Raw genomic sequence first — 22,786 nt, 5'->3', positions numbered from 1 at the left:
TGCACTGTGCTTTTAATGTATATAAGTATTTGGGGTCTCATGGTTTGACCCCCAGACAGGGTGTGTACAGCTGTGGACTTTATTCCCAAGGCCACAGAGTCTGAAGCCTGGAGCTTGATTCTTCAGCGGCAGCCTTTATTCACAACCTTAAAAACAATGTACAATGTTCCCTCAACATACTGAAAACAGACTCAATGATGACTGGCACCTTGAGGAGCTAGTAAGACCATAACCACAGACAATTGGGAAAGGGGTCCTTAAACTATACTGGTTGTCAATGTCTTATCTTTTAACAACTATAACTTGTGTTTAATACTTATATTATGTCTTTGCAACATGCTTTTGTAATATTTTTTTTTGAATTTGAGGAAAACAATCAATGTAATGTAAAAAAAAAATCTATCTACATATATATATATATATATATATATATATATATATATATATATATATATATATATATATATATATATATATATATATATATATATATATATATATATTTACAGCTGAGCTTAAAAGTCGATTAATTTTCTGTTTCTGTCATTTAAACCCCACCTGAAGCTGGCACAAAGCATAGTTTCATCGTGTGTGTATGTCATGTTTATTATTTTGTCCAGCTTTCCATACAGTCTCTCATCCATGCTAATGCAACAGATGGCACATGAGTATCCTACATTAATTAAGTATCCCACTGTTCAGACTGTGTACATGCATAGAATCTCTAAAAGGCACCAACGTGAGCTTCCATTCCTGTACTAGTTATTCTGGCTATAAATGGGGAGCATTCCTCTCCTATCATGGTCCATGCGAGCTGTGAAGCAGGCTAGGCTGCCTGCACTCAATCACGTCCCTGTCACAAGCCCAGTCGGCAGCTCCGAGCTCCTAATTTGCTGCCTGGAGTTAGCGAGCGGTGGTCTGGCTAGTGTTAAACCACTAGAATGATAAGATCCAGGTCCTCGCCTCTTTCAGTCCTCGTTTTTCTACATGAGCCAATGGGCTCTTTTGTTTGGGGCAAAGGGAGGACTGTTGGCAGACACACACAGACATCTATGTACACAGGGACACTCATACACATATTCAGATGCTGGAAGAACGAACAAACACACGCACACACAATCCACACGCACACACAAATACCAGCATAGACCCCTCCATTTCCTCCAAGCGAAACATTGAAGATGTATGACTTGTCTGCTGCTTGACGCCTGCTGTTGCGTACCTCGACAATTCCTGGAGTGTGTAACAGATGATGTGTGTATTGTGGCAGAGAACATGCCTGGCATGGCTCATGACCATGTGTTGCATAGCCCTTCAACATCAAGGAGATGGTCCTGCAAGATGAAGAAAAGGTTCTTCAAGACTCTAACTGATTAGACAATGCTGCATAACCAGGTTATATGTGCATTATTCAGCCTCTTTCTCTGTATTTGGCCAACATCTGCATCACGTCACTTTCAATTTTTTTAGTTGTGCTGCGTTTGGACAGCACAACAATTTAATTTAGAATGGATCAGCATCCTATGATTTAATGAGAGCAATTTGAAGACTTGCACATCTCCCAAGACAGCAGTAAACATTTTGTCTCTGACTAATAGATACTGTGGTCTCATACAGTACATTGATTTTAAATTGGACCGACTGATTGGTTTATAATTCACATGGGGAAAAGTTCAGGGTCCAACCAATCAGTTGTATATTCACTAATCAGTTGCCTGAAGGAAGAAAGTACAAAGTGAGATGGAGAAGGAAAGAAAGCTGCCTACGGCAGCACCGCTATTCGGTTGACTGCATCATTTTATAGATCTGTCTTTGCTGGCTTTGATTGACAGCTGACCAACTATGTTGGCAACCTTGCAAGAGTTCCCCACTCCTACATCTTTCACAGACACATGTCAATGACCTTCAATTTCAAACGCCAAACCAAAATATCGACTGAAAGCATCCTTTTATCAGGTGCCAGTCTCAGAGTATTTCCCTTTCAGAAAGCATAATGCAGAAAGCATAACAGGTCAGGCTGTTTGCTGCTTCCATGAATCATTCTCTGATCTTTCAACCCTTGCGTTGTTTCAGTAACGGCTGATGAAGTAGTCTAGCCCCATGAAGTGGGGAATCTTGTTTAGCTTGGTCAAGCCTTCCTGACCTCTGAAATTCATGAATGACATATTTAAAACTCTTTCATACACTGCAAATCCACACAGACCTGTTATTTTTGTCAGATTCTCTTTGAACTAGAGCATAGAAGAGCAAAAATATTACAACCTGCTCTCGTGCATTTTGAACGAAGGAGAAAGAACTGCAGAGAAACTGTTCTTTGTTGACGGGGAACCTGTCTTATCACTGAATGAGAAAGACAGGTTCTTAGAGGGTTCTGTTTCTTCGCTCTACAATGGAAGTCACATCAGACGAACGAAGGTCAACATTGTGTGTCTGGAAAATATAGAGCTCAGTAAGTCAGCCTCAGAATGCTTCCAAAAAACGTTATCACTGTCTGCCCACATACATGTGTCTATTCATATCTGTCATTCCTGTCCCTTTTTCTTTTAACTGTCCATCTCTGCCTATTGTGCTTTTTATTAGCCTTATCTGATGTCTACCTGACTCTTCGTCTGCCTTCCTGCCCTCCCGCTCTGTCTCTCCACTCTCCCAGATCTAAACATGTCAGTCTTACTCAATAAGTGTCCAAAGGTCCCCTATGAGGTATCACTCCCAGAGCCTGTTTCATCTCCAAACAGCTTGCTTGAGATCACATGCATGGCTTTGAAATTGCTTCAAAATAAAAGCAGCTACAAAAGTACCCGTTGTGGTAGTATAAACAATTCGAACAAGGCTCACACATCCAAGGCTGCCAGAGGATTTATTTTAATAATGAGATGGAGAGATGCCCTGCGCATATCACAGCTTGGGCTTTGATTTATGCTGTTGAATGAGGTGATGCCGTAATTTGTGCACGAGGGGAAAACACACACAGCTATTTAGTGATAGGATCCAGTTCTGTTCAGTGGCCCTCTCCCAGCCCATCTGGCTTCATTTACAATCCAGTTGGAGTCACACACGAACATTATACTTGGCTGTCTTCAATTTTATTGGTCAGCCTTGATTTATGACCATCAAAGTCCAAAATAATTGGCTGACACTCGATGTCTTTTATAAGTCGTGTTCAGGGGGCAAAGCTTCAGCAGCAAGAAATGCTGGAAAATGAGTGTAAAGAGAAGGAATGCATGACGTGATGCCTCGAGAAGGAGCAGTAGACAGAGCAACAGATTTTCTACTTGTGTATTTTTACAACAGGCGCCTCCTTGGCCAGCTATGTACGGTCGTGCCAAGTACTTGTGTACACAGCGGTGGCCAGGTCATGTAACTTCTAGATGAAAAACAACTTTGCCAGGATAGGTTCAATGACAAGAGAAAACACAGAATTACAGAGAGGAGAAATTGTTTAAAGCTGGAACTAGAGGAAATTACAAAAGAAAAAAAGTCTTGCGGAAATGAGTGTCATATTTTAATGTCTAAATCATTGAAATAATTACAAAGTGTTTCTGAAATAGTCACGTTTGGAAGCCTCAATTACAAGGATAATGCAGCTATTGTACATATTTTACCATTTTCAAAAAAGGACTGTTTTGGACAAATCCGTTAAAACAGCGTCTAGCCTAAAGCTAGCTAGCTTTCAGCTTCACTTGGGAAATGAAAGCTTATTAGCCTAGCTTGCTAACTTTGACACTCACTACCGTAGAATTGACTTTTTGTTTATGTTGTGGTTGTTTGTCCTACATTATACAAAAAGAGGGTCTTGCCAGCATCAGTAGTCTATCTTACATGGATCCAGGGTACTCAAACGTAGTCCTGTAAGCTCAGAAAAAAATAACCCATTTTAAGCCAATCCCTAACGTTTTACTGACCCTAAGTATTTTTGTTGACCAAACTTAACAAGTTCTGTTTTAACATTTACTAGATAGTGTACCTACCCGATGTGAGTCAAGTGAAGATGTAAAATGGACATGCTTTTGTGTGAGGTGGGCATGTTTTTTCTCCCATCTTGGAATGCTTTGTGGACTAGCATGACCCTCCCATGCAGTGCTGTGGTGGAAGGTCTGGCAAAATGAGACTAGGTATGAGTAGGTGTTGCGTTATTGTGTCTGTGACATACCTGTGTATTGATGCTGCAATACTGCTGGTCACATGCTGGTACACAACCAAGACTTAGATATTACAGTATACCTTCCCACCGGTTTTGTAATTCTGATTTTAAAAGGGTTAAATGTTTTTAATAAATATGGCATGTATTGATTCATATAAATGCATTTCAAAGATAAACAGATAGAATATCTCAGTATTATTTAATCTTGCAGCTGATGGCAGATTCTAATTAACAGAGCTTAGGGTGGTTTTAGAGCGCACACTTAACTCATGATGTGAATTTTATGAGCTACTGTATTCTTCCAGCAAATTAATCGTAATGAGCGATGGAGGATTTGAGAGAGCTTGTTATTCAAGTGTTTCTGTCTTTCCAATGAGACAATGCAGCAAAACAGCAGTTCCTTCTCAATCACAAGTCTACAAAACATCCTTGAAAACTCAAACTACAGAAAAAGTTGCTTTGTTTCTCATTCTGGAATGGCAGAGAAACTTGAATGACAAGGGAAAAAAAGTAATAAGCCAACAGAAAGAGAGCGGACGAGCTGAGCAAAGCAGCTAGACCCATTTTATTTCTTTTGCCTCCATCTTTTTTTAGTTTTTGGAAGGCAGCCTAAAAATGTGCCTGTCGCAGATGTTTGGACAGAAGGTGTTTGCATGCTGTTCATTTATACACTGCCATACGGGACACAGTATGACCACCACAATAACCAGTAAGTAACACTCTCCATGTGTACAACGCCTCGCCAACTTCTACCTTCTGTTTTTGGAGGGAACGTGTACCCCCGTGGATTGAGACGTACCTTGAAGCTCCTGACTTGCCCCTCCGCCACTGATAATGACGCCGCGATGGTAATGGATTTTGCATTAGCGATCGGTTTGGGAGGGAAAACAAACCGTTTTTACCGTGCCTCTGCCGAATATCTTTGTGCGAACGCGTGCACAGGTGTAAACATCTGTGCATGCACAGATTGCTGTAGACCAGAGCTTGTCAAAACTCCCACACATGCAGACTTCTTCATGAGATGGTAGCTTTGCTCTGCTATGCTCTACTGCAGAAAGCTACCCGGGCCATCTGTCATTCTACCCATAAAGGTGAACAGACTGTGTGCCTGAACCAGTTCCAAGTTTCTCATGCTACCACTCCCACTACATATTGCAGGGGTACAGTATCCCTGTTAGCAGCTTTATGCTCCATATTTATCAGTTTCAGCAGTTTGTCAGAGTTCTACCATCAACAGTGCTCCCTCTCAAATGACCGCAAAATACAACCCTCTCATGAACACTGAAATATTGAAACATCCAGCATACCTAAGTTGAGTATGTTGATTGTCCAGAGTAATGAATGAAAAAGACAAGGGTCTATAACATGGTTTATCTAGTAAATGAAAGGTGCAGTATGGAAGGACACTTGTCTGTATGTGAATTACACACGGCTCAGGTGTCCATCTTAGTGAACCATTTGTCATGTGTTTGTTTAATCGTCTGTCAAGCCTACAGGTCTGTTCAGTAATGCACTGAACCAGTACAGTGGAGTTGAGGCAGACTTGGGCAGCTTCAAACGTATGCTGTTTATTTTTTTGAAATCCTTGAGCCATAGTTTCCTGCTTGAAATCCTTAATTATTTAGCAGAGATGAATGAATGTTGCATTACGCTCACACAAATGTGTCATGTGGGTTCCACAATTCCCTGGACAAACACGCGTCATTTTTTTTAATTTGCCGCCTATTATTTGCACTGACTGGTTAACTGGCCCACTTTCACACAGCTGAAGGAAAATTGGCAACCTGCAATGCCCCAAACTCTTGTCCCTGCATTAATGAGGTTTAGAATTTAAATTTATGATTAAGAATAATAAGGCTTGACATTATTAAAGCATAGGTACTATTGCACCTTTTATTAATGTGATCATTTTTGTAACTACAATTTTTGATTTACTTCCCTAGTAGCGTAATTGGATCTTTATAGTAAATGTAAATGGACTTCTTTTTTATAGCGCTTTTCTAGTCTTAACGACTACTCAAACGCTTTTACATAGTACAGGAACCATTTGCCATTCACACACATTCAAACACTGTGACCGCGGCTGCCGTGCAAGGGGCCACCTGCTCATCAGATAAACATTCACACACATTTACACTCCAATGCAAAGCATCAGGGGCAACTCAGGGCTCAGTGTCTTGCCCAAGGGCACTTTGACATGGCACTGCCGTCCGATTGGCAGGCAACCGCTCTACCACTGAGCCAAAGCCGTATGGAGCTAGAACAGGGACAACAACCTGTGGTATTGAAAATAAAATTTGGCATTGAAACAACAAATGTTGGTATTAAAAATGTTTGAACTGATACATAAAACACAAACACAAAAAAGTAATAATCTCACAATCCTATTATATTATTTCACTTTGACAAATAGGTCAAAGGTCTTTCTACATTTTTTCTTGATGTCTCTGTAATTTCAGTGACAGTTTTTTTCACGCTGTCAAGATTTTTACAACATCACTGGTTTTCAGTTTCAACTTTCTGTCACTGTTTTGGCGTAGAGAGGAGGGGCCTGAGCAGAGAGACAAAGAGGGCGTGGTTTGTAGGCTTTTATACATAGGCAACTGGCGAGAAGACCACACCTCCATAGGAATCCTTACAGATGTGTTAAAACCGCATATCTGCAATGTCTTCCTCAAGTTCAACTGGAACCTCTAAATCTCAAGTAAGTCTCTGCCATTTTTTCACACAGAAGTAGGCTGGTTTAGTGTTAACTTTTAATGTAGGCCTAAGCTGGGCTGTTTTGGCAGAGGTTAGCACTGTTCTCTTAACACATCCAGGGTAAGCACATGTCAGCTAACTTGTGGCTAATTGTTGCTAAATCTGCCGCTGGGGATGTCAATCTGTCTTCTATAATCTAGCTTTTATAACAATAATTGCTGTTTTTGCTCGTGGGCGAGTCTCTCGTTCTCAGGTCTTACAAAGCCTGTGAGCAACAAACTTTTACAATAATAAAGAAATAATAAAAACTGTGTTAACGCACGATTAAAAATTGTCGGCGTAAATTAATTAATTAGTTAACGCAATAACGTGTTAACTTGCCCAGCCCTAATTTAAACTTAAGGTTGAGGTATTTTCTACTGTTTATTTACCTAGCTAATGAGAGATACAAGCAAGTCAAGTCTTGTGCATCTGCAATAACACTGGCCTTAGGAGTCCTAAAGGACAGGAATTACTGTTATTATAATTACTACATTGTGGAAGATAGATTGACATCCACGGTGGGAGACTTAGCTACAATTAGCCAAAAGTTAGCTGACTTGTGCTAAATTTGGAGAACAATGCTAACCTATGCCAAAACATCACAGCTTAGGCCTACGTTAAAAGTTTACACTAAACCGGTCTGGTTGTAAGTGAAAAAATAGCAGAAATAAACAGACTTACTTGAGATTTATAGGTTCCAGGTGAAGTAAAACATTTAGAACCACCTGTTCTGTCTTGCAAGTGTTAATCAGAGAGGTATTTAAGGTTTACCTACTAGTTTTACTTTCTACTGCTCTTCCTGTCCTGCATGCAACTGACTTCACACAAGCAGGATTGGGTTGAAAAAAATGTATAGATGGCAGATATGAAATGTCACTTCCACAGAATGACATTATAGTTGATTTTACTTCCAGTGTCATTTTTCTTTCATCACAGTCTGTTCTGAGCTCAGCGTTGAAGGGAAAAACTATTATATGCAACTGAAAAGGCTTTGCCCTGAATAACCACTGTGTCAGAAAAGTGTCTTTCAGTACTGCAGGTCTGTGAATATGCATAGTTCTGTTTTTAGTGGGAGCAAATCCAAGCAGCAGAGAATAACTCTTTGTTGAAGGAGCCAAACATCTCACTAAAATTCAATTTCTGAAACTATGTGAATAAAAGACCTCAAGCAGAAATGTGAAAGTCAGACGGTCAATGTTAGGTTCAAGGATTTCATCATTCAGGCAGTGGAAGGAAAGGTTTCTGTTGTCCAAGTCTTTGTTAGTGTTCTAAGATTCACTTATGTTAATACATTTCTTACTTTCTGATTAACAAAACCCCTTTTAAATCATGCTTAAGATGGCAATATGAAGGTTACAATATAATAAGCCTTTAGCTCAAAGAAAGTTACCAAATGTATGTGATTCCAGCACAAAAGGATGACTTGGGGCAACTTTTCTGAAGAATGCAGCTGCCACCATTTACCTTCTATTGTCTGCTTTTACATAGGGGAAGAAAAGAAAAAACAACCCTTAGAATTGAACACATTGCATTTGTTTACCCCAACATATATCTCATTGACATGCAAATGCTCCACTCTACCCACTCAACAAAAAGAAAAAATCAGTTATTAAAATTCAGGTAATGTATTCCTGTTTCTGAATTCTATTTGAGAAACGTTATTAATTTCATATATCAAGTTCGGAACGGCCATCTGTTTGCTGCGCACCGCTGCATCTCCCTCCATCTGCCCCTGAGATCCCTGTGCGTCATTCTGCCGCCAACGGCTCCAAGTTTTTATGCACTCTGGCTTTTTGATTTGTCACTCATCGCCGCCTAGGCACATGTGACCAGGGCCTGGTGGGGGCATTCGGCGCTATCAGTGATGGTGACATCCCAGGCGACTCAAGGCACTGCTGAGGACTGTGTCCAACTGTAAGCATGGCTGTCACCTCCTGACTGAACCAACTGGGGTTGCCTTTCTCCCCACTCCTCTTCCTCCAGTTATTCTCTTTACCTTACTTCCTCTTCTCTTCCCTGCTTTGTTTTCATCTTTGTCTCTTTTCTTCCTCTTCGTCTTCCCTTCTTTGTTCAACTCTCTCTCCCCACGGTGTTCTCTTCTCCAGCTACAACGCCCCTTTCCTCCCTCCCTCCCTCCCTCCTTCCTTTCTGTAAGTGGAGGAAGCAGATTGTGCAGTCGGCACAGTGCAACGTGTCCCTGCCACAGTTAATTTAGCATCTGTGCCTTCATGAATATGAATACATTTACACGTCCAGGATATAATTAGGTGGTGGAGTGTGGAGAGGGTTCATGACACTCCAGGTGGGGAGAAAGGGAGAGGGAGCGGGAGAGACAGAGATGGTAGGAAGAGAAACAGAAAAGAGATGGAAGTGGGAAAGAGGAGCAGGTAGGGGTAAAACAATCTCCAAGGCTCCGTGACCTCTGTCGCCCAGCTAAGCGCTCACATCAATCACACAGAAATGGCTGGAACTGCATGACTGAGGCGTTTACATGCCTGGCACGGAGAAGTAGATGCAGATGCAGATCCAGGCTGTGAGGCCTCTTCAGCTTCCAGCAGAATGTGCAGTTGTGATGCTGGTTGATGATCCCCAGCAGGCTGTGTTTGTGTGTGTGTGTGTGTGTGTGTGTGTGTGTGTGTGGGTGTGTGTGTGTGTGTGTGTGTGTGTGTGTGTGTGTGTGTGTGTGTGTGTGTGTGTGTGTGTGTGTGTGTGCGTGTGTTTGTGTGTGTGTGTTAGAAAGGCACAGGTTGCATATATTCAGGCTACTGGTACAAGTCTATCAAGAAGCTTCACATGATAATAATTATAATAACAAAATACTATTTATCCCAGTATCTTTACACTATGCTCCATATTGAAATAATTTTTATTGAACTCTTTGTTCACTCATGCCTTTATATTGTTCTTTTTAGAGTATGTATATATTGTGTGTATATATTAGTGTGTATATTTTTGTTTTGGTTGTTTTGTGTGTAAGCACAGTGTGAGCAACGATGCTCCAAAGAAAAATTCCTCGTATGTGTCCTCATACCTGGCAATAAAGCTGATTCTGATTCTGATTCTGATGATAAGTCACTTGAAAATATTGATGAACGTCCAGTTTGGTGGATTTATATTTGCGTCTCTATGTTTTACATGTAAATAGTTCTGTTTTACTCTGACTGGTGCTCATGTGCACTGTGGTGGTTTGCAGCAAATTGTTAAATAGAGGGAATGGAATAATAAGTCATCGTCATGGTGAAGAAGATGCTGAGGCTGTGGGTGTAACTTTTGACTTTTCCGTCTTCAGAAGTGGTCACAGGCTTTGGCTAAAGAACAAAAAAAAACAGGTTTTGCTTGGCAGGGGTCAGGGCTTATCCTCTGAGGTCAGAGCAGGGCTTGGATATTAAAGATGAGAACTGCCACATTGTAATAATCATGATTATAACACCACATGTATTCATTACATTCATATAGCGCTTTGCATGGCACTTAAAGACATTTTACAGTAAAAAGCACATTTAGCACTTTAGAATAGGGAAGCTGTAGGAAGCTAGTGGAGGTGATTTTGGGCAGGCTGATTTTGATATTTCTTGTACACTTCATTGTGGAGTTGTTTCATTAACACATCTGGATCTCCAAATAGAAGGGAGAGTGTAGCTGGGAGAACAGATTTTTGGGATTCTCTGCTGCCTCTGTGATCAGACAAAAACGGATGGTTAGATATCTGGACGGTGTGTTTATACGTGGACACGTGTATTTACTGTAATTACATGTTGTTTTTATTATTTGTATACTAAGTTTACTCACATGTGGCATAGGTGTTTATTTTTACACAAGTTTATAATGCAGATTGCTCTCATTTTGCGTGCTGCTTTGTTTGTCTCCGTACAAGGTGGTTAAGAAGCTCAGCTTGGCACGCAAGTCCATAAGTCATTCACGCTGTGTAATGCTTTATTTGCCAAAGCGCTGTGCTATTTAGGCACCGGGGAGGCACAGTCTCCAAAATGTTTAATGTTGTGTAGTTTAGCCATATGCCACTGTTTTACAGCAAGCATTGCCTGTGTCATTACACCCTGGTGCATTGGATACTTTCCATAATGGATCCATAACGAGAAGTTCCTGCAAATGAAAAGCCAAACATCTTTGGGGATGTTTGTTTAACACAGGTGTTACCCTTCAGTAAATATGATGGCGAGAGACTGGATGACAGGGGAAGCTGCCAGACAGAGGTTGGTGGGAAATTCAGAGCTCTAAAAGTGGAGTTTTGCATTCACTTGTTGTCTAGGTTCCAACCTGGCTGACATGACAAAACCACTTCTTCTAACCAGCTTTCACAGTGAGTGATTTGAATGAGGGAATGTTTTGAAGTGATACGACAATCTCCTCATCCATAAAACAACATCATTCTGGAATCAGAGATGTCCTTCAAAGTGAAAAAACAACATTGTCTTTAAGGTTAAAAGTCTGTTATAGAACCTGCACACTGTGCCCCTCTGTTCCTCGCCAAATACTCGCCAGGGGACCAAGCAAGGTAATTGATTTTGGATGCAGTCATGCAGGGGCAGTACCAGCCACCACAGATAAGAAAGAATTTCAAGTCAAAATGATGTCTGCACTATGCATACGAATCAGATCAGGCCTAATAAAATAAAGGTATTAGCGGCAAGGGAGGGAGAGAAGTAATTAAAACAGCTCACCAGGCAAAGCTCTCGCTTCGCTCTGGAGGTCTCGGTACCACGGGGTAAGTTAAAGAACTTGTAGCTTTTAACAGGAGGCGCAGAGGTCAACTGACTTTGACTTTATTAACTTTAACTTTACAACAGGGGTTCACACTAAGGTTAACTGGTGTGCATCACATAATGACAAGTTTTCCACTCTTCTCCATCATGTCACATACAGGAGTAGATCAATTGTAGTAGAATAAATTGCTTTTGTATATTACATGTAATGCACACCTGAGGTCTTCAGAGGTCCAAAAAGAGACTCAGTATGAAAGGAGGACAAACCCGGACTGAATAGACCCCAGGGTTATTCACCCAATCCACAATGTGGTTAACCTCAACAGACAAATAGTAGGAGAACACCAAGATTGCACAATGCATGATGTGCTTCCAATGGTCAAAAAACTGAGGAAGTAAATGTTGCTTTACCCAAATTATTATGGCAGTCACTCTCTGTCTTGCTTTTTAAAGCAACTCTCCTCCTCTCCTGCAACGATTTTGACACAGCAGTGGATTCCCTCAGGTATTATCGACACATAAACCAGAGACCCGTGGGGAAAGAACAGAAGTCTTTCCATACCCATTTAGAGTATAATTTCTCCGGTCTGCTAGGTTACAGGCAGCTTAATGGACCTGTGGTGACCTTTTAATGTTCATTGGATGCTTGAAAAAACACTGCTAAAGACTGTGTTACTTAAAGCATGAACATTTATCTGTCCTGCATTTGGCCCCTTTCTAAAGGTCAGGGGTCAATTTAAGTTACATAACAGCACCCTTGTATCGGTAAGGAGGTCAGGGCCATTTAGGGCTGCCCTAAATGTTTTCATCTTACTTGTCCAGCTTTCTCCTGCCGTCTAAAACGCACCCCACATCTGCACATGCATAGGGGATAGGACACAAGCTGTCTCTTTCTAGCCTCTCTCTATCAACAGACGATTGACAAGCCATTTTGGTTGTACGGGTGGAAGTCATTCTCTCTGTTTATGGTCTGTACGTTCTCTCACACACTCTGTCTTCCTCTCTTTCTCCACTCCCCTCAGGGCTTGCCTTTGAGCGTGTCCCTGGATGCTCTTCCAGTGCCTTCTTGATTTTGACCCAACTGTGGCTCTCTCACATAAAGTCTTTTTTTTTTGCATTTCTTGCTTCTCTATCCTTCTTTTGGTCTCCTATCACATTCCCTTTAAACCTACCTTTCAGTTTTTTTCTTCTGTCTTACCCCTCTTCTCCTCACACTTTGGCATGTTGTGTCTTGGGATAAAGCATAAAATACGAATTACTAAACAGTTCCACATACTTTTAGAAATCTGGATGCCTACTATCTCAAATAACTCTCTTAGATAAGGCCAAGGATGATTGGGAATGTCTTACTGCTTGTCTACCGAATCTCTGGGATCTCCGTTTTCTTTCTTTTTAAATCATGACGCCATTGATGTCAAATCATCTTTCAGCAGTGTGTCAAGTGCAACACACAGTACTGGATATTCCCATCCAATTAGAATGAATTCGGCATTGGTGACATGAACAATAATAACTGTAACTACAGTGAAATTGTATTAAACTCAGTTAGTGAGGACTAGATGAGGACTGTATTTAAAGCTGATTTTGGTTTCCAACTTTGCCCCAGGTGTGTCTGTTAGAACATGGACGGAGACAACTTTTCTCTTTTGATGCTTTATTACTATCAAGCAACAGTACAAGTAGTGGGTAGTGGCCGTGTGTGTGTGTGGGTGGTTCTGCAAAGAAATTAAAAAAACTTGTAAAGGCTATCATACACAATGCATAGGAATCATATATACTGTATGCTAGCAAATAATAACAATAAACCCACTTTTAATTCCATTATCTTAATGCGGTGTATTTGTAGCATGTAAATAATGCACCTAAAATAAAAACGTGAGCAAGGGCGTTCAACAATCGCCATTGTGTTGACAGCTAACAGGTGAAGAACACAAACAACAAAATCACTAGCTAACTTACTTTTAAATTTGCAATAACTGTAGACCAATACAACTACAGGATCAAATGAACTGACAACATAGGTTGTTTGACTTACAGTTCTCAAGGACACACACACGCATTCTTAACTGATTATCCTCCGGGCAGCTAGTCTCTTTTTCCTTTCTTTCACTTTTACTCCGTGTGGTGTGCCCGCTTGCAGTCTAAGCCGCCTGTGAAAAGGTAAGTAGAGAGAAAGAAGTAGAAAGAAGAGTAAAAGTAAAAAGTTGCCACAAAAATAAATAGTAAAGTAAAAATATCTGAAAATCTACTTGAGTACTGTAACAAAGTATTTGTACTTTGTTACTTCCCATCTCTGTCTATATGACAGCGTAGATGGACTTCTTTTTATCCTTACTGGATTGTACTGTATCTGCTGGCTCCAAATCAATCCAATCCAATTTATTCCGTCCTTCACCCTCGCCGAGTCATTTACGCCTACTCTAATTTCCGTATCATTTAATTCTGCTCCCTATCTTCATCTCCCCCATTTTCTCCTGACACTACATTTAGAGTTCAGATCTAGAAGAAAAAGGACAAAAAGAAGAACTTAACTGAAAAAGTTGCCAATGAGACACATTCCATGGTTTGTAGCTACACAATGGGTGAATGCAAATTCAGGAGTTGAGACAGGTGACTGGTGAATGTCACCTTGACTTTCCTGCAGATTTGCAGTTAAAATCTAATTGTTTCCAATCCCTCATACGGCAAAGTCAATCATAGTCAGTCCCAAATTTGTAGAAATCCTAAATTGAAGTTCAATGAATTGTAAAGTACCGCAATCCCAATCCACCATTGCTGGAATATTAGAACATTAGTTTCTTGTGTTATTACAGTATAACAGTAAGCATTTCCTATTAAGTTCTGAACATACATGTTAATTTGGGGACAGTCCAGCCAGTCCAAGAACACTTAGATGACCTCCAAAAGTTGCTCCTTTGTCTTGCAAGAGAGTGAAGTTGCCAAGTCCCAGTCTTGTGTGCCCTGCGAGCGAGCGCGAGGCCTGCCAGCAATGCCAGTTCATAGACGGGCAGGAGTTCTGAAGGCCATCTGGGAAAGCTCCAGGAGGATCTTGGGAGCGCACAGCGCTCTGAAAGTGCAGCATAATCATAAACACAAAGGCACAACCACATGAACAGGCACATGCACACACCGGGACTCGGAAAAGTTGCAAACACGTTACGAGCTTTCACTTAAGACAGAGTCTCAATATACCAGATAAATCGAACTAATGGAAAATGAATTAAAAAATTCACTTTGAAAACACATTAGTGAACTAAACTTATACTCCTTATGTACTTTGGCTTTCCAGAGCACTTTGGTTGTGTTCTTCTGCAGCTTTAACCCAAAAAACCTTCCCTCAATAGGTTTATCACATGAAAATGATTCAAGGGATGAAAGAGAATTTTTCAAATGCCAAACTCAATTGATTTCTCTGAATGGTCAATTTAAGCGGTACTTAGGACTGTATTGCTTTGAAGTCTTTGAAATTTTAATGATGACCTTGATTCTTGTGTGAAGCACTTCAATGGTTCTCGCTGGTGTTTAAAGGCCTCAGCACATAAACGACTAACGTTTGGATTCCAATCACATCCCCAAGGACACCAGTGGGTGGTAGATGTGGTAATTAATTACTGAGTGAAGATGTAAACATTCTTTTAGAAGTCACATTTTAAGTAAACTGGTTGTGTTTGTTTTACCTTGATGAGCTGATTTGGATTGCCTGACATCTGAATTTAAAGGAAACACTAATGCCAAATAGATTTAACAGCACAGAGACAAAGACACCACAACTGCTTCTAAATTGTAGATTTATTACCATGTGTGTCTGTTGGACCCATATATTGTGCTGTGTGAACTGTAAGTCTGTTTATTTTCCATCTCTAAAATAACTGATTTAAAGCACTGGTGTGTTTAAATCTAAAGCCTACTCTCTCATCTCTTTCTCTCCCTCAAAGGATCTATTCATCACGCAGCACTGTGGTCAATGTTACACCTAATGTAGTCAATAATCGTAATGGTGTGATCAGTGCGGCCCCCCGTGAAATGGCTGCACAGCTGTGACTGCTTTATTTGACTGGTGGGAAAGCTGGAGGAGGCGAAGAGGAAAAAGATGAGAGATTCTAAGGGGTACCAGAGCAATATTAGATCAAGGGATGGCTGGATGGAGAGACATGGATGGATGGGTGGATGGGTGGATGAGTAAGTGATGGAGTTTGTGAAAGGCATGCATGGAAGCTTAAGATTTCATTTAGAAAAGTGAAGAGGCAAAGTCTCTCTTTTACAGTGTAACAGATGGGAGGATTGATGGAATTATGGGAGAGCAGAGGTGATGACGATGGAAGGGTATAGGAAAGGGGGGGATGGAGGACTCTTAAAGCTTAGTGGCATCCAGGCATCCCAGAGGAAGGAGATTAATGGCGTGTGCCTCTCTGTCACAGTGGCACTTTGTGCCAGGCGCCCCCTCGTAAAGCACACCCACCACATCTGGCAAGTGTGGGGCTTGGGGCACCGACCCTTCTCATCCCTCTCTTTCTGTGTTTCTCTGGAGGTAGAAAAGTTACTCTTGGCACAACTATACTGTGTGTGAACTAGAAATTGTAAGTCTGACAAATAATTTGTTATCTGTGTTTTATCTGTGTCCCTGAGAGGACCATCTGATATGTCATTATGAGGACAGCTTTCTTCACCAAGTTCCTTTGTGTTCACCAGATGTATATCTGTCAATTAAAGCACTTAGTAACCAACCTATTGGTAAGGGTGTTCCATGTTTCCCTCGTGTACACAGTAATGCAATCACCTTGTTAGTCGCTGATAGGATTGCTCTCATGTTGAATACAAATGAATACAAACAAGTATATGGTTTTGGTTGTAGTGCACAGCTCAGGCTATCGTCATCAAATCCTCTGCATTCATTCCAATCACATCTCCAACAACGTTTATGTAAACCTGACTTGCTTTGCCAGACATGTTTTGGAGGATCTACTGCCTTGATTACATTTATTGCCAACATGTTTCCAGTCAAGGAGGAGTGGCGTTCTCATGCTGCATAGAATGTTATAGGGAGTACTGTAAGTCAGGGTAAATAGTGGCATTTCTGAAGCACAGTGTTGAAACCAAGGCTGAAACATGCCTGTGTGTAGGCAGAGATGCACGGAGGTTGTTGTGTGGCTGTTTCTTATATACTGTACTTTGGACTGAACTTTGAGGCCTCTCAAAACATGGCAATGCACAAATCACTCAGTTCTACATGTACTGTATTTCTACCACATGAGGTTTGCAAAGATGTTTAATGGGAATCTTCTAAGCATAATTCCAGTTTGAGACAAGGGTTTGAACTATGCGTCCTATGTGCTGTTAGGTTGAGCCTACACTTTGTTAAAGTTAGGGAAATATCCCAGTTTTGGTTAAACATTGAAAGAACCCATGCAACTTCTCAAACTTGAAGTCAAAATGTAACTAAGATCATCTTAACCTTACTCGAAGTGTTACTTTGCGAAGCTGAAGTTTTCTTACTTCAGATGTTCAGTATGAGCTGTTTGTGCTGCTCTACTGGCTTCCAGCTAAGCCAAGTGCAACTTAAAGATTTTAACTCGGAAAGCTGTTTGACACCAGCCAAATGGCAACTCAGAGATTTGAACTGAATGCTGTATGAGAGGTGTTGAAATGTTTTTGGTTGGCGGTGAGAGGTGAGCAAAGGGCAACGTGTATATGAATGTATCCGTGTTTGTGATGGTTTTGAGATTTATAGCACAAAAACAGTATGTAGCAGGATGTGTTACTGAGCACTGAATGCGTGTGCCCTCGCAGCCATGTGTGTGTAACCTATTACAGGGTTGGAGGCGATCAGTCTCTGGTGGATTACTGTCGGTGCCGGAGAGCGGGTGCGTTTGACGGATCGACCTCCACCACACTCGGGACGCTGCGTTCCTACACAGATGGCGTAATTAACGGGAGGCGAGCCAGGGAGGGAAATTTATCTTTGATCAGCACCTTCGCGCCAGATTGTCATCTATGTTAATATAATGATAGCATCAGTGCGCATGCGTGTACACACTCACATGCACACACAGCAAGAGATGGATGGTGATAAAATAGAGTCTAGGCAGCAGTCAGCCCTGAGGATATAGGGTTACACACACACACACACACACACACACACACACATACATAGAGTCTTCTGCTAATCCTTTGTTCACGGCATGGAACTGCATTCCCCCGCTGTGAGGAGAGCTGGGTTGATCTGTAGAGGGTGCCTCAGACAGAATCACACAAACACACACACACACACACACACACACACACACACACATACATACACAGACAAACGCACGCACGCACACAAACACACTCACACACACACTGTATTTTGTAAATTTGTACGCGACGATCAAGATTGTTTCACTTGAAAATGCCACTACAGAGTTAAACGACTCTGTTTTTTTGTCTTGAAAATATAATTTGAACATACAAAACAAACTCCTACATGACCGATTTTGTGAGAGTTTCTTCTTCTGAATTTAAATTTTGTCTTGAAATTTCATTAACTGGAAAATTATTAGATGAATGCAACGCGAGCAAAGCCTAAACACTTTGGTTTGTGCGTGTGTGTGTGTGAGTGTGTGTGTGTGCGTGTGTGTATAATTGTTGTCACAGATGAGCTCCGCCACGTGCATACTTTCACCCCAGTGAGATATTAAGAGTAATGGCGTGTAGGTGTAATGGCATGTGCCACAACATCTGGGCTATAGGGCAGCCGGAGGGGGGAAGGGGGAGGGGGGTGGAGAGAGAAAGAGAGAGAGAGGTGGTCTACAAGGACCATACACGCTGTGGAGGTAGGAGGATAGATGATAGTAGGATTATAGATGTAAAGTGAGGAAAAGGAGAAGAAAACTGGAGTCAGAAGAAGTTTTGAGGCGATGGGAGTAACTGAGGGAGGAGGAGAGAAGAGATGAAATGACATAAGGGGAACAGGAGCGTATTGGTGAGCTTTTCCAAACAAACCGACTGGCAGACAGAAAGGTAGGCAGACATGCAGACAGTCAAAAAACGCAGACAGACAGACAACAGGGAGAACAAAGGCTGTGTTCCTCTGCCTCGCTCTGCTGCTTCCCAGTCCATCTGCTGTTTCTGCACACAGCCCCCGATCTGTTTCACACTCATTTTCAGCTATCTCCATCCTTTCCTCCCTCTCCATCTCTCTCCCTGAACTCTTCTCCCTCAGAGTACTCACACGTACGTTTTGCTCATTTTCATCCTCAAATGTACCATTTTTCTCCGTTTCCTCTTTTCCTCCATGGTTCATTTTCCTCTTGACTTCCATGTTTCATTTATGTTAGTGTTTGACACCTGAAAATAGTGTATGACAACCATCGACCTTCCATAAAGTATATGATAAATCGTAAAAAAATCTAGTTCAAACATTCATTAAAAATCTGTACAATAGAGTATGAGTGTTGAAAAATGACAACTTTTAACATTTCTAAATAAATATTAGACCTGATCACCATGCCTAAATAGTCTTTAAGTGTAGTTTTTGTATCATGTATTACAATCTCAAATAGTTTGAGGATTTTAAATGATTACTTTCGGGCACATAAAGACAAAACCTGAAGATGGCACAGCATAAGATAACTAGGTCACTAGGTGCATGGTGGTCTAGATTTTTAGAAAGTGTAGAACTACAAGAGGATTGACAAATGGATCGAAAAGATAGTCTGAGTTGAGTTGGCAAAAAACATCATTAAGGCCCTGAACAGGTCTTTACATAGTATTGGATTCTTACTCTGAGTAAAGGGGGTCTCATGTAAATACACGGTTTTCAAACTTTACCTCACATTTTTGCTTATTTAGTCATAGATGTTTAATGTTATAGAAAATATTGAAATTGGAAGACACGTTTTCAGGGTTTAAGGTGGACCACTTAGAGCCACGATGTGAGCGAGATACACACACTATATTGTGCAAATAAAATACAATGTATGAACAAAATAGTAGTGTACACAAGTCATTGGAGAAAAGATCAATTTATTGAGGGAAAAATTCTCCACCAATAACTACCAACAATTTAATATTGATCTTGTTTCCTCAATATATTTATTTCCTGCAATATAGTTTTATGTTCCCCCAAGCTCTTGTTCTTTCAAGAACACCATGTTTCGGGACGCTTCAGAGATTTTTCTGCTTTGAAATTATATGTAGTTCCAATCAGGTTTCTTTTAGTAAATTTAAGTTTATTCCAAAGTATCACATTGAATATGTCAGTCAAGTATGTCACACATTCTTCCTTCTTTTTAAATGACTACCACATGCTTGAGGAAGAAAAGAGAAAGCGTGTAAAATCCTTGGTACGAGAGGAAAAAGAAGAGCAACAACTATTTCCTGCTGACAATAACAGGCACAGCTGTGCATCACTGCCCTAAAACATCCTTCTGTTGAACACCTGAAACCAAAGTTGCCTGTGCTGGTGGACATGTTTGTAGTAAATTATAAGACACGTTTTCAGAAAAGCGTGAAAAAAAGTTCCCACATTTGCTCATTTACATACATAATTGTTTTTAGAGGTTATATCAGAATAGGTTTACATGATTTTCATTTTCAAAAAACACCATACACATGTTGTATTGCATATTGCTGCAGCTCCTCTTTTCACCCTGTGTGTGAAGCTCTCTGTTTTAGCTACAGAGTGAGGCATCTCACTTCTGTTCCACCTTTGTTGGGAGTTGCACTTGCGTAGTAGGAAAGGACAACCAGCCATTAAGTAGTGTAGGAGGGCGTGACACGCTTGTAGCTAGGCGAGCGTTATAACGTGTATTATAAAGTGACACACTTTTGTCAGAAGTAGTGTTTGGAGCAGTATATGAACAGAGTTTTCTATTGGAGGTGGTAAAACCCTCTGGGGTGGTATTTGGGCCTATTAACTTTGTAAACCTATCACATGCACAAAAAGATATGTATCACAATAAAGCAAAGGGAAATGCTAAAAAGCATATGAGCACTTTAAAAAAAATCTCAAGGTAATAAATGTAAAGGTCATGGGGGGCATTGAACTAGAATAGAAAAGATGAATACGTTTATATTAGTTTTGTTATAAATAGAAATAGTAAAGTTCACCTTGTATAGTTGGTGTGCTACATGGATCACACCCATAGTTTTCAAACAACACTAAAAGCTTTTATCAAACTTTAGTCACACAGCACACAAACCATCCTTTAATGTGATGAGCAATAGCTTGTGTGTGTGTGTGTGTGTGTGTGTGTGTATGTGTGTATGTGTGTGGAGAATAGGAAGCTTTACGCATACAAATGTCTGCATAATAACAGGTCAGAGTAATACAGCCTGCTGTGCCTGTACATCTGTGTATGTATGTACACGCAGATGGGTATTTACATGCTTTTGCATGCACATGACCTCTCGCATCATTTAGTCGCTGGTGACTCTCCAAACAGGGCCGCCCCAACAACAGCCTATAATACAGTGCGCAATAATGGGAGATTTGCTTTCATGAGCTAAGCTCCGGGAATCTTTGGACCTCCCATTTAGAATCAACAGGAGTTTGGCACAGTTCCTGCACAGGTGCAGACTGAGAGGGGGGTGAAAGGAGCAGTGAGAATTGGTCCTGCAAACAACATTCAACATCTGTGTCAATGGTTGTTGCACAAATGTTCACCAATAAAACAGAGCAAGGGGAAAGGAGAGAGTCAAACAGATAGAGGGGGATGAGGAGGAAAGCGGGGATTCAACATCTGTCAGTGTTGGTTATGTTTTTCACTAAATTGAGAGGGAAACTGAGAGAACAGGATCTAGGAGCTTAAAATAGCTGAGAAAGAAAGTTGGTGGCTAGCCAAGCCAGGATGAAGCAATCTACTTCCAGCTGTTGTACTGTTTGTGTATTAGAGTGAGGACAGGAGGAAGGGAGGACGGGGAAAGTAAGAAGCTACTGAAGGTGGGGATGTAAAGCGGGATGACGGCAGAGGAAGGCTAAAGTAGTAAGCCATAAAAACCAGGAAGTAGTGAAGACACAGGTTGGAGTTATGAATCGGAACTACATTACTGACGGTAGGACAGCGTGTTACTCTCACCTTGAGCATAACAAAACAGTCATATTGTCTTAAGTCTGATCTCACTGGTCCAAATCCATACTTACTTGAATCTCACATGTCCACAATAATGATGTGTTTAAGTTAAGTAAGTAAATCCATGTCCAAAACGTTCCCGTACCAGCAAATATCTACACCCATGTGTCATATGCAAGGTCGTGGAGGGCTGGAGCCTGTCCCAGAATGCATTTTGCAATAGGTGAGGTGCATCCTGGACAGGTCACCAACAACTGTGATCGTTTATCACCAAAAAAAAGTTAATGACATAAAAAAATATAGTGGATAATTTTGTTTTTCGGGATGTGCGTCCAATGTCCTTGAACGATAGCGTGAACAGATTAATCCATTTGGGGGAAACAAATTATTATTGACAAATAACACCATTTCTTATTTTTTGTTTTTAATAACCACTTCACTTGAATTCACTTCAAAACTGATTTATCCTTCACAAAGGCACAATTTAATCCAATATTGATTCAAATTCTTTTATCACTTACAATAACTTCTGAAAAACATGGTTTTGTTCGACAAAGCAGGCAGGACAAGTCAAATTGAAAAGATCGCCTTGCCTTTCTGCAGTAGAGATATTTGATAAATAAGTAACTCCAGTGTATTTCATGGAAAACTGGGTTCCACCACTGACACTCTTTTGACATTATGTCCTTGTTCATTTTTTTGTTGACACCTTCTGTCAGTTTTGGCTGGTTCTTTTATCTAGCCATGAAATGTGGCTTCTCTGTGTGAATGTGAATATTTTTGTATGTTTTACCACTTTTTGCTGCATAGATAAGTGGCAGTTTTAGGGGGGGATGTTTCTTATGCTGAAATCAACAAGCTTTTGAAATTTGCCAAATTGACAGGCTTGAATAGGGAACTGAACAGGTGGAAAGGAATGCACTCTTAATGTGATTGCATGTGTCAGAATGAAAACCAAAGCTTTTTTGTCATGAAGTGGCAATTTATTTGAGATGTTTAATTTTACAGTCAGAGGGCTGAAAAAAAAGCCGTTGGGTAGACTTAATGGAAAAAACATGGTAGCCATTGACAAGAACACATCTTCTTTTAATGTGTCTTCAAATACGTTTTTATTTGCACCACATTTTTAA

The 22,786-nt window shown here is 40.7% G+C and overlaps 1 long non-coding RNA gene across 1 annotated transcript; it reads left to right on the top strand.

Moving 5' to 3' along the window:
* Nucleotides 1–5,793: 5,793 nt before the first annotated feature.
* Nucleotides 5,794–13,017, top strand: LOC117957110. The gene is made up of 3 exons (XR_004659440.1): nucleotides 5,794–5,805; nucleotides 9,268–9,270; nucleotides 12,924–13,017. It is a non-coding gene; the product is annotated as an uncharacterized LOC117957110 (long non-coding RNA).
* Nucleotides 13,018–22,786: the final 9,769 nt, after the last annotated feature.

This window comes from Etheostoma cragini, chromosome 14, assembly GCF_013103735.1.
Source record: "Etheostoma cragini isolate CJK2018 chromosome 14, CSU_Ecrag_1.0, whole genome shotgun sequence".
Lineage (NCBI taxonomy): Eukaryota > Metazoa > Chordata > Actinopteri > Perciformes > Percidae > Etheostoma > Etheostoma cragini.
The sequence above is the reverse complement of the archived record's forward strand: the minus strand, read 5'-3'. Positions and strand labels throughout refer to the sequence as shown.